The 11910-nt window shown below is 41.9% G+C and overlaps 1 non-coding gene across 1 annotated transcript; it reads left to right on the top strand.

Moving 5' to 3' along the window:
- The first annotated feature begins 6931 nt into the window (after positions 1-6931).
- Positions 6932-7038, top strand: LOC145080828 (small nucleolar RNA R71). The gene has a single exon (XR_013695410.1). It is a non-coding gene; the product is annotated as a small nucleolar RNA R71 (small nucleolar RNA).
- The last annotated feature ends 4872 nt before the right edge of the window (positions 7039-11910 follow it).

Below are 11910 nucleotides of genomic sequence, written 5' to 3' on the forward strand. Positions count from 1 at the left end.
ATTTCCACCATTGCATATAGGCCTGAAATCCCGAAGGTACTCTAACCTTCCAGTCATGTGCAAGGAGCAGGCACTGTTAATTAACCATTCTTCTTCTTGTTCCTCCTTGCACAATGCCTGAGAATTCAACGGTTAGTTTAGGCATCCAAAAAAGTTTGGAGCCAGGGACGATTGATGTATTCTTAAATGATGCATGGTCCGAGGTTGCATGGACAGGTCTTTTGTCATCTTTCAGACCGAGTCGTGGGTGTTTGTTCAGATTTGGATTGTTATGAGTTTTCCAAAAAGTACGAGATTTCTGACTTTGATTTGACTTGACATGAGATAAAAACCTTTGACAGCTGCACTGACATTTGCAAAAAGAAGGTTTGTCATTGAATCTGACATTGTGCTTGGTCAGCGGTTTATGGGGTGTATTGGACTTGAAATTAGTCCGAGGTGGGTAACTTTTGAAAGATTTGACGTTTGAGTTCTGAAAAGTTTGTTTTGAACGAGATTCCGCACGTGTAAATCTTTGAGTTGCTCTAGGTGGATTTCATAAAATTCTTTTCCATTTGTTTTGATTTGATTTTAAAAGTGTTGGAGTGGGTAAAATTCCTTTCCACTTCGGGTCAGTTGAAGAGTAGATCTGAAAAACATAGTTTCTAACAAGTTTGACACCTTTTAGGGTTGTGTCAGAAGTAGAAGGAGCGGCTTGTGAAACTGAACTTTCCTTTTTGTTTGTTTTTATGAAAAAAGAATTTTCTAAACTCTTAGATTTTGGAATTTTCTAAATTTTTGAAAAATTTGGCCTACTTTTGTTTCGAGATCTAATTTCTTCTTTGAAATCTCTTTTTGCCAAAAAAAATTTGGTGAACCGCAGTCATTGTTATTCAACTGCGGTTTCCTGGAACCTTTTGAATTATTTTGAAAACGTGGGCTAGATTCATCAGAACTTGAAGATTCTGGAATTTGAGAGCATTGACCTACCTCAAAATTTTCTATAGGCAATTCGTGAAAAATTGGTTGAAGAGTTGTAGTTCCTTGAACTGAAGAGTTGCAGTCGTTGTTTTTAATTGCGGTAAAGATAATTTGACTATCGCAGAGTAGGTTTTAGATGAGACTGCGGTGGGACATTTCTGGTACAGTTGACTATAGTCTGAGGACAAAGATGGAAAGTCCTCTGATACTTCGGGGTCTTCAACAACAATTTCTTCATCAACTTCGGATGAAGCTTGAGAATTGGAGTGAGTTGTGCCACTGATGGGAGTTTGATCACATATGTGACTAGAATCCTCGGGCACAATTTCCTCGATGACACAATTATTGCTCAAATGGTGTAATCTACCGAAGTGAGTTTTGATATCTTCAGGAAAAGTGTTATCATTGACAGGGAAATGAAATTCTCTATCAGGAGGGACATACACTCTGTCTCTGTTGAACCAGGGTGAGGAATCCATTGCGGTATGATATCCATTTGACCAACCCCAATTATATGTATTGTCTACGGTTCCATTGTTTATCAAATTTTCAATAGCCTCACTTTCATTAAACAGTTTTTCAATTAAAAGATTCAAGCGTACAATTTCTCTCTGAGCTAAATCTTTTTGATTCAAGGCTTTTTCTAATTCAGTTTCACTTAACATTCTAGCATCTTTCTCTAACTCTAGATCCCTCTGTAACATTGCCATCTTAAGTCTCTTGTTATCCAGTCCGCCTCTTACGTGAAACATCTCTTGGGACGCAATGTTCTTCTCATCTAAGGCTTTGTTATAGTCTGAAAGGACGGCAACACAAGTGTCATTAAGATCATCTATGTTGGGTTGACAATCATGCATGCTATAATTTAAAGTTTGGATCATGAGTTTTACCTGTTCAACGATGCTTAGAGTCCCATCTTTCGCCATGTAGCAATAGTTTTTGTTCAACATTTCTGACCCATCATCATCCGCAGTGGCCAGCATGCAGATTTTCCCTTTTCCTTTAACACTGCTGATGGTCTCTTCTTCATCACCTGATGACCAAACTTGATGGTCTCTTTTGACTTGAGCCACATATGCCCTTGCCTTTTCTTTTTCTTCCAATTCTTGAGCCATTCGAAGATAGAATGCTTTGTCCTTGACTACATTTGCCTTATAATCTTTTGCGAAGTGATTTTCTTTGTTGCATTTGTGACAAATCACAACATCATTCTTGTCTTTTGATTGAGTACCAGAGTCATTGTTATGAGGAGACTGTGGTACCTCCTTGGGTTGATTGTTCTGAGAGATTTTAGGATACCGAGAGTTGTTGTTCTGAGGACCGAAGTTACGATTGAATGGTGGTTTGTTGAATTGTTGATTCTTGCGGAAACAGGAAGGTGGTATGCGGTTGAACTGTTGGCTAACTAGAGCAATAGCCTTCTGAAAATCTTCTTCATCATCATACTCAGAATCTGCTTCGTATGACTGTGGTGGGGTGTCATACAAGGAATAGTAGGGTGACTGCGGTGGATCTTGTGCTATGAGAGCAAGCGGTCCTCCGAAGTCGGCACAGTCTTTGAGTACAGTGGATTCTTGTGCTTGGAGTTCTCCATAGAGTTTGTAGAGTGATAAAGAGTGAATCTTTCTGTCACCTTGGACTATCATTTTGGCCGTAGTCCAATGTCTTCCTAGACCATTAAGGAACTAGAGATTGGTTTCATGGTTGCTGCGGATGGTACCAGCATTTGATAACTTTGTGACTATCAGGTTGAATCTTTTGAAGGAGTCTTCCAAACTTTCACCAGTATGATCTTTGAAGTTGTTGAAGTCGTTGAGTGCGGTTGTGAGCTTCTTATCTTGTGCTTGTTCTGAGCCTTCGTACAGGTTTTTGAGTACGTCCCAGATCTCTTTTGCTGACTTGCAGTTTATGATAATATCAAAATTGTCAGGAGCAACACCACATGAAATTTCATAAAAAGCAACAACATCATTTTCCATCTTATCGAGATCATCTTTTGTAGGACGACTCATAGTTGGTTGACCTCCTCCTAGTCTGGTTGCAGCGCCGTCAGTTTGGATTGGTGTGAGGACTGGAACATGTGGTCCTTCTTCCACGAATCTCCATACATCTCTACCCAGTCTTCTTAAGTACCTCTCCATTCTTTGTGACCAGTGATGATATTCATTCGCTACTAGTATTGGGGCTCTGTTAGAACCACCAACACTATTGGAGACATTCAGAGATAACGATTGTGCCATTTTTTTTTTGAGAAATGAGCTTTAGTGGTATAGAAGGCTTAATGAGAAAATCAGAGTTCCGATATCCAAAAAGCAACCACTTTGGCTCTAATACCAATTGTTGAGAGAAAAACTTGGAGACACAGTTGAACAAACGTTAGAACAAGAAAGTTGCGGAATAGTTAATCTCTAAGGATCTAAAAGCTCAACAATAATAAAGTTAGATAGTTAGATAGTTAGTTAGTTATTTGCGGAAAGTAAAGAAAGATAAATGACTAAAGTTATATCAAGAATACACTTAAACTGATTCATAACAAGGAATGCAGTCACTCCAAGTTAGTAAGCGAGATCAAGTTTAGTGATTAAGTCTAGAAGACTTGCTCTGAAGAGAGGTTATGTTCCAGCAGTAGTTTGAGTGTGAAGAGTAATAAGATAGATAACTGATGAAGATAAGAAAGATGATTGAATGAGAAATCTTGTGTATTGAGAAGTTAAGAGTTTTCACACTCACATATATCACAAGTACTTAATATATAAGAAAGAGTCTCTATTTATAGAGTTTTAGAAAAGAACTACTCTATGAGCAGTCGTGCAAGGCATGCTGGACAATAGAGTGAATTACATAGTAAAAGGAATAACTAAGAATGCGGATAGGAAAGTCTTGAAGACTCCGGATGCTGATATGGTTGCTGATGGAGAATGGTTGCGGTTACAGTTGTAGAGATTGACTCCGGGTGCTGTATTGGCTGTGAGTACTGAACCGTTGCGGTAGTTAAGTTCAAGAGGGTCACTTTTATGTTTCAACAACGTGATCAAGGAATGTTCACGACGTGACGTCGACTTTAACCGTTGACTTTTTGACCAATTTTACTTTTGGTCAAACTTGGGTAGAATTGAGTATTTGACTAAGGATTGGTCTTGGTTTGGTTTTAAGAAGTTTGGGTTAGATGTTCTGATGTTGAGGTAGCTGTTGGGCTTCTGTTGAAAGGTTCATGTGAGTTTTCCTGATTGTACTCGTGGGTCGAAGGCACCAATATAGGCCCACTAGGTTATGTATCCTGATATATAGGATGATGATATGTTGATTATATGTTAGATTGGTAGATCTGTATGATTACATGTACTTGATAGTTATATGTTTATCTGTTATATATGTCGACATAATATAGGTGGGCTGAGGTTGTACTGCTTTGTGTTGTCGGCCAACAAACCCGGGCAATCGAATCGGGAGATTGTGGGCCAGTGGCAATCCAATTAGGAGATTTTGGGCCAGAGTGGCAATTCAATCGGGAGATTGTGGGCTATTGGAAATCATATCGGGAGATTGTGGGCTAGAGTGGCAATCCAATCGAAAGAGTATGGGCCAGGGTAATCCAGTCGGGAGATTGTGGACCTAACATGCAATATGTATATTTGTTTTGTTGTGTGTGGTACTTTGGGGGGAACTCACTAAGCTTTGGCTTACAGTTTGGTTTCATGGTTTCAGGTACATCAGATGATCAGGGCAATATGAATGAATGATCGTACACATCATCCTTGGATATTTTATTGATAAATGATTTTTGGATACTCTGATTTATGGTTATGACTTTTCGGAAGCAATGCTTTGTAGGACTTATGGATTATTAAATGATTTTAAAAATATTTTTTTATCATGATTTTGGTGATGTTACAAGTTGGTATAAGAGCCCTAGTTTGAAAGAATTGGATGAACACTTGTGTGATTACAGACTCAAACTAAGGATTTGCAAAATATTTTTCAAAATTAACTCTAAAAAAACTGACATAAAGGATGTGATGTGTACAATCAGTCGGAGCAAAGGAAATTGTTTCCAAAGATACTCGCACTTGTTCTGTATATATGATATGAGAGAGTTTCATGCTAGTTGTATGTTAGGGATCTTTAGGAATTGCATGATAGAATTGCTTGGTTTATGATGTCTAATAGCATAGGAGAATTTCTTGTTATGCTATATGGAACTAACATTATTACTGTGGTTGCTTAGTGTATGCATCATAGTCATACATAACTAAGATTTTATAGCCTAAGAATGTTTGATTTAGCCTTATTTCCTATTCCTTCTATGGTTGTGGGATTAGGGTAGAATCAAGTATTTGACTGTCTATCGAATCCAGTGTTATGTATGATTAGCATACACAAGCGGCTGCAGGGTTATTGGAAGTTTCATGAGTGAGTATGGTTTGTAGTATACCCGCACGAGGAATGACTAACCACTCTTGAGAGGGTGAGTATAAGATGTATATGTATCCTAGGAAGTGCTTTAGTGTGTTTGGTGTACTGTTTAATGGAATTTAGGAGCATCAATATGAGGAGGTGATTTAGAGGATTCGGGATGATTCTTGAGGAAAGTACGGATAAATGAGGAAGTTAGTATTGTGATGGGTTTTGATACGAAATAAAAGTTTGTTTTTCACAAAAACCAGCAACGGAAGACTTTAAAAATAATAAGTTTATTTTTAGTTCATAACAAAATTGAACCATCATGAATCCATTGCTGGGCATATAGATCTAATATATTGGGCCCGTACTACTGGAAGCATAGGATCCGTACTCAAATGGAGGAATATTCTGGGGACTCTAAAGAGTTGGTCGGGGTGGATAGCATGGTTTGGCACCATGATTCATTGTAGTGTGTTTCCTTCTTTATCTATTATTAGTTATGGTTGTTCAAGTTGAGGATGGATCTAGTGATTGTTTGGGCCTTAGTGGCCATGTCTGTTTGGGCCTGAATGGTGTAGATCTAGGTGAGATAGTTGATTTTAAGGTCTCGAGAGCCTTGCTCAAGGTAGTGTCAGTTCATTCGCGGGACTTAAAAAGGAAGCGATTGTGATGATTGACCCGAGGATTTTATTTGAAGGTTGAGTGGTTGACAGATGGATTGGGATGTCACTATCCACGACGTGGGTTATGTTCTTCTATTTTTCTGTATTCGGAGGAAAGAGATATCTCTTTGGGTAAAGGCTCATACCATTCCTCCCACTCTTCTTCCTTCACTCTTTCAAATTCATCATGCTCATGGAACTTTGTATATTATTGCCTCACCAGATTGGCATTGGCACGAGATGGGTAAGGGAGAGGTTGTCAATACGACTCAAAAAATGATAAATAATAATTTTATATTATCGCCCATGATGTGACACTATTTCCTCCACGTCGTGTCGACTGGGCAGCTTCACAATACTCTTCTTCTTCTTTAGCTTTTTACTTTGAGTGATTGATTAGATTGCTCCTCAATTGAATCAAGGACCCCCACATGCACAAATTCCTCCTCTTCGTCTATATAAACAACCATGACTAAATAGCATTAACCTAAGAGCTGATATTTTCTCATATTGGACTTTTTCTATTTGCTAGAGATCATGCTTTAGTTGTTGAATTTCTTTTTTATCTCGATCTCTCTTATACTCTAATTAACAATCCCTTGCAGAATGGGGTCCCCCACAAGCTCCGCATCTATCTTGATCCACCCATTTTTGTGATCATTTCTTCCACTGCGTCGAGCTTTGCAATTACTGAACTAATAGCATCTTGACCTCCATATTTACTTGATCTTTCTCTAGTGAAATCCTCATTTGGGTTGTGATACTCTCTTGAATGCTTAGCGAATTCGTCATTCAAAGCTTTATTTGTTGTCGGATCCTTCTTTGTCGTGTGCCCTTGAGAGTCTAGAAGTTGGTGAGTGCACACATTGACTCCATCATAATATATCGAGATTTCTTCTTGCACATTGAATTCATGTTGAGTACAATGTTGTAACAATCTCTTGTAACGCTCCCAAGTTTCGTATAGCGACTCCCCTTCTAATTGTTGAAAATTTTGTATGTTTCTTTTAAGCTTTGCCACTTTTGAAGAAGGGGTAAACTGGTTTATGAACTTAGTCTTAAAATCAGCCCTGTCGTGATTTCTCCAAAGGAAAGTGCTTTTAACCATTCTTTTGCTTCATTCTTTAGTGTGACTGGTAAAAGTCGTAGCTTCACTGCATCTTTTCTCACGTTTGGTGCATGAGAATAGTTAGAATTTTCCACTGCTCATAAGTGTCCACGTGCTCATTCCCATAAAAGGTAGTTCCTTTAGCATATTTGGATTATAGAATAGCTTGGTTAAGTCAGGTGTCGAACATAGGGAATAAAATTTAATTAAGTAAAATAGCTACTTTTAATTCAACTAAGAAATAACTAAAAGCGGGGGGTTTTATCTGATTTTACAAGTTCAGGTTAACTTAGTTAAAATACTCAACTAATTACTAAAGTAAACAACTAGAAAGACAATTTTAAATCAAGAATAAAGGATACTTTCGTTTAGCTTCGAATCCCTCCTGTTTCCTATGGTTGATTTCAAAACAATGGATTAATTTTGTTAGTTACCAAATAAAAGTTACTATTCATCATGATCAGACTAAATAGCATAAGTCAATTCAAAAATATTAACCCAAATGATCATACAAGTTAAGGACACTAAATTGATTTTAAAGATAATTTGGGCTCTGAATGATAGTGTAACGACCGAAAAATTTCCAATCAATTTAAACTTTTCAAAAACAACCCGATTTCATTAAATTATTACAAAAAGGTTTTCAATACAACTTATTTAGAGTATTCCCAGAATCACATCACCACATAAACACGAGGAGCGGTACGATCACGCCTTCGCCTTGCCACGGTCACCTGAAGAACCTGAAAAACATTAAACCACAACTGTAAGCCCGAAAGCTTAGTGAGATATCCCCAAAATACCAACCACATATACCATACACGTATAACATCCCATAACATATCCGATCACAGAACAACCATGCACTTCGGGTCTACTATGTGACTGGTCCGCCGCACCGACCAACAGTCCACCTGGTCCATCCTCCGAGTCTATCCATATACATCGAGTCTACAGTGTGATTGGTCCGCCCACACCGGGCCTTCAATCCACCTGGTCCACTCTCTGAGTCTACAGTATGACTGGTCCGCCCGCACCGGGCCTTCAGTCGGCCTGGTCCATTCTCCGAGCCTCGACACGTCTGGTCCGCCCTCTTGGGGCCTATAGCCTATCCGGACTGCTCGTTGGGCCTTTGGGACAATCGGTCCGCCCTGGGTATCTTGGCCTACAGCACAAAGCAGGACCCACCTCAACCCAACTCTAGTCCAAACAACCATGTGCACACAAACATACAATCATATAACAATTCACAGTCAACAAGCCGATCAAACAGATCACATAACATACCATCATCCTAACCAGGATACCATATACCCTGATCAGAATCATACTGGGAATCCAAGACTCCATCCCTGCATCCCTTCCGAGCCTCTCGGCTCTACACCCTCAGAATTCCTTCCGTGACCTCAGGAGACATCCAATCCCGATGTGATCCCATTCCACTGCCGCAAACACGCTGCTCAATGACCATACTTGGATTACTCCAATCACAACTCTGCACTGCTGTTTTCACTTCCATGAACTTACACTCCCTCTCGGAGCTACATTCTTCCCTTTCCTTACCAAGGAAAACCACTTGGCTGCCTTGACACTACCACAAGTGCCACGACGCTCGCCCACTGCTACACCACACCTTCATAGCGTAATCGCTAACCATCCAACGCACATGCTCTAACTCTGTTCGCAGGGACTCTCAAGCCCATGCGCTATCTCCACTAATCAAGATCAATACCCAGGGCCAGACCTTATAATGCTATCACACCGCAACAAACACAATCCATATCCTCGAACTGATCCAACAATATATGCAGAGTCTTCAGCATGACTGGACCGCCTCACCAGGCCTTCAGCCAATCTGGACCACTCTCAGAACCTTTAGCCAATCTGGACCGCCCTCCAGTGCCTTCAGTCTGGCTGGACCGTTCTCTGAGCCTTCGGCCTGACTAGTATGCCGACCGGCCTTCAGTCTATCCGGACCGCTCAACCAGCATTCCTCATTCCAAGCTATCTCTCCGGGAAATCCTCACATGCATACTGTTCTAGCCCTCTAGGGGTTCCGAACTCTATCTCCATCACACATAATCGATCCCGGCCTGATCCCAGGCCCTTCACAATCAAATGCCCTAGGTCTGTATCCTGCCCCGCATGCCCGACACTTACTCATACCAGCCTACACTCTGGGCTGACAGAACACTGTTGAATCCCAAACAGCTAAGCAATCCCCACATGCTCATCGATCTTCCGGAGAATTTTCCAATTCTCCCCTACTTATAGCACTGATTATCAACTACCGGTCGCTATCACCGACCTCCCAAAACAACCCTGCGCAAAACCAACACTTACACGTAGACTGATTCCCACTAGCACTAACAACCTTCACAAAAATCACATTTCCACACTGATCATCCCGCTCGAAAGAAACTCAATCTGCAGCTAACCACTCCTCAGAAAGCAGATGCTACCCGACTTTCAGACCAATGCCAGGTTTCCACTAGCAACCCCTCATGAAAGATAACCAACGAAATTCCCATCACTAACCCATAACCATACCATAATTCTCAAAGAACAACGAATACCACACCGAAAACCACACAATGAGACTAGCAGATAAACAATACCCACAATAATCACAAGATAATCAAGACATCAAGAAAGAAACATACCCGCGACTGCATCCGGCACTGCTCTGACCTCCTCTGATGTAAGCTGAAAAGCACGACCCTGAGCCCTTGGGGGCTCCGCTCCACCCTGACCTCCACCTGTGATCCTCAAAGTGGCCGGTGTTAGAGCCTACACCGGTCCTGCAGCGAGCTGTGGACAATTGACCCTCAAATGTCCAACCTGATGACAATGATAACAAATCCTCAAATCCCAAACCGGCGCTGACTGCCGACAATCCCTCGCATAGTGCCCCTCCTTTCCGCACTTGCGACATGCACCACCAGACCTACAAACTCCGGTGTGACTCCTCCCACACTTCCCACAAGTGTGGCTACTTAGATCTCCCATCCTAGAATCAACGGTCTTGGACTGTTTCGGCGCCAGCTGCGACTGCACCGGAGCCTGCCTCAGCTCACACAACTGCAACTCAATCTCTAACTCGCGCCGCCTGGCGGCCTCCTGTAACTCCAACAAAGTCTCGCACCTCTGCGTAGACATAAACTGTCTGATATCCCTCTTGAGCATGCTCAGATATCGAGACATTTGGGCCTACTCCGAAGCGAACTCAGGGCAGAACATCGCGCTCTCTGTGAACATCCTGGTGATCTCAGTCACCGACTCCGAACCCTGCTTCAGCTCCATGAACTCCTGAGCCAATCTCTCTCTCAACCCGTGGAACATAACGAGTGCTGAACATCTCTCTGAACTGATCCTATGAAACTGCAGCCCTCTGCGCATCCGAATATGACCCCGTGGTCAATCTCCACCAATCCTTCGCCCCGAGCCTCAACAGGTTCAGAGCACACCTCACCCTGTGATCAGCAGGGCATGAACACGTGAAGAAACACCCCTCCACGTCCGATAACCACCTCATAGCAACAATCGCATCCTGAACTCCATCGAAGGTGGGAGGCTTCGTATTATCGAAGTCCCGATACTGAAAACCTCGACCAGCTGCTCCCCTGCCGTTGCTACAGCCGCTGTAGCCGTCGCGGCAGCCGTCTCTGTGAGAGCTGCATAGCGCTCATCAAAATACTCAACCATGGCGGTCTTGATCGACCCAAACAGTTCCGACAACTCAGACCGGAACAACGCAGCAATCTCATCACGCAGGATCTCACGAATCCTCGCATCCAACTCGCATGTGCTCATCTGACCAATAACCTCGGACGGTACTGACTCTCCTGGAATTCCCTCTCCTGCTCCCGATCCTGACCCGGATCCACTCCCAGCATGCCTCGTAATCTCCATACTGAAAAACACTACAAAATCTCAGACACTCCCCACTATCCCGGGAACCAACTCTCTCAACTCACCCCTAGGGGTCATGGTTTCCCTGATACGCGTACGGGTCATGTGCTTTCAGTAGTACGGGCCCATACTACCTTCCACACCTACCCATATTTGTATGAAGTACTACCACAACGCCCTAGAGAAAACATACAAACAAGCGCTCAACCCTCACCACTAGAGGAATACTGGAAATCTCCCACAAGGAAACCCTAGGCTACAGGCATCACAAATCAGGCAGCATTATCATGAAATCCTGAAGATCCCTAGCCTAGCACTAGCATGCTGTTCTATCAAAGCTCAAAAACAAATATCATGTATGGTATTTTGGGGTTACTTACTGGCTCCGGCTGATCGTACCTCTGCGTCCTCCTTTACTCATTTTGAAAACCATTTTAAATTCTCTTTTGAAAACTCTCCTCGATTTGAGACTGGAGTCACACGAGTGTTCCTCCAATTCACTCAAACCAAGGCTCTGATACCAACTTGTAAGGACCGAAAAATTCCAACCAATTTAAACTTTTCAAAAACAACCCGATTTCATTAAATTATTACAAAAAGGTTTTCAATACAACTTATTTAGAGTATTCCCAGAATCACATCACCACATAAACATGAGGAGCGGTACGATCACGCCTTCGCCTTGCCACGGTCACCTGAAGAACCTGAAAAACATTAAACAAAAACTGTAAGCCCGAAAGCTTAGTGAGATATCCCTAAAATACCAACCACATATACCATACACGCATAACATGCCATAACATATCCGATAACAGAACAGCCATGCACTTCGGGTCTACTGTGTGACTGGTCCGCCGCACCGGCCAA

Source organism: Lactuca serriola, chromosome 1, assembly GCF_051521515.1.
Source record: "Lactuca serriola cultivar US96UC23 chromosome 1, Lser_US96UC23_V15, whole genome shotgun sequence".
Lineage (NCBI taxonomy): Eukaryota > Viridiplantae > Streptophyta > Magnoliopsida > Asterales > Asteraceae > Lactuca > Lactuca serriola.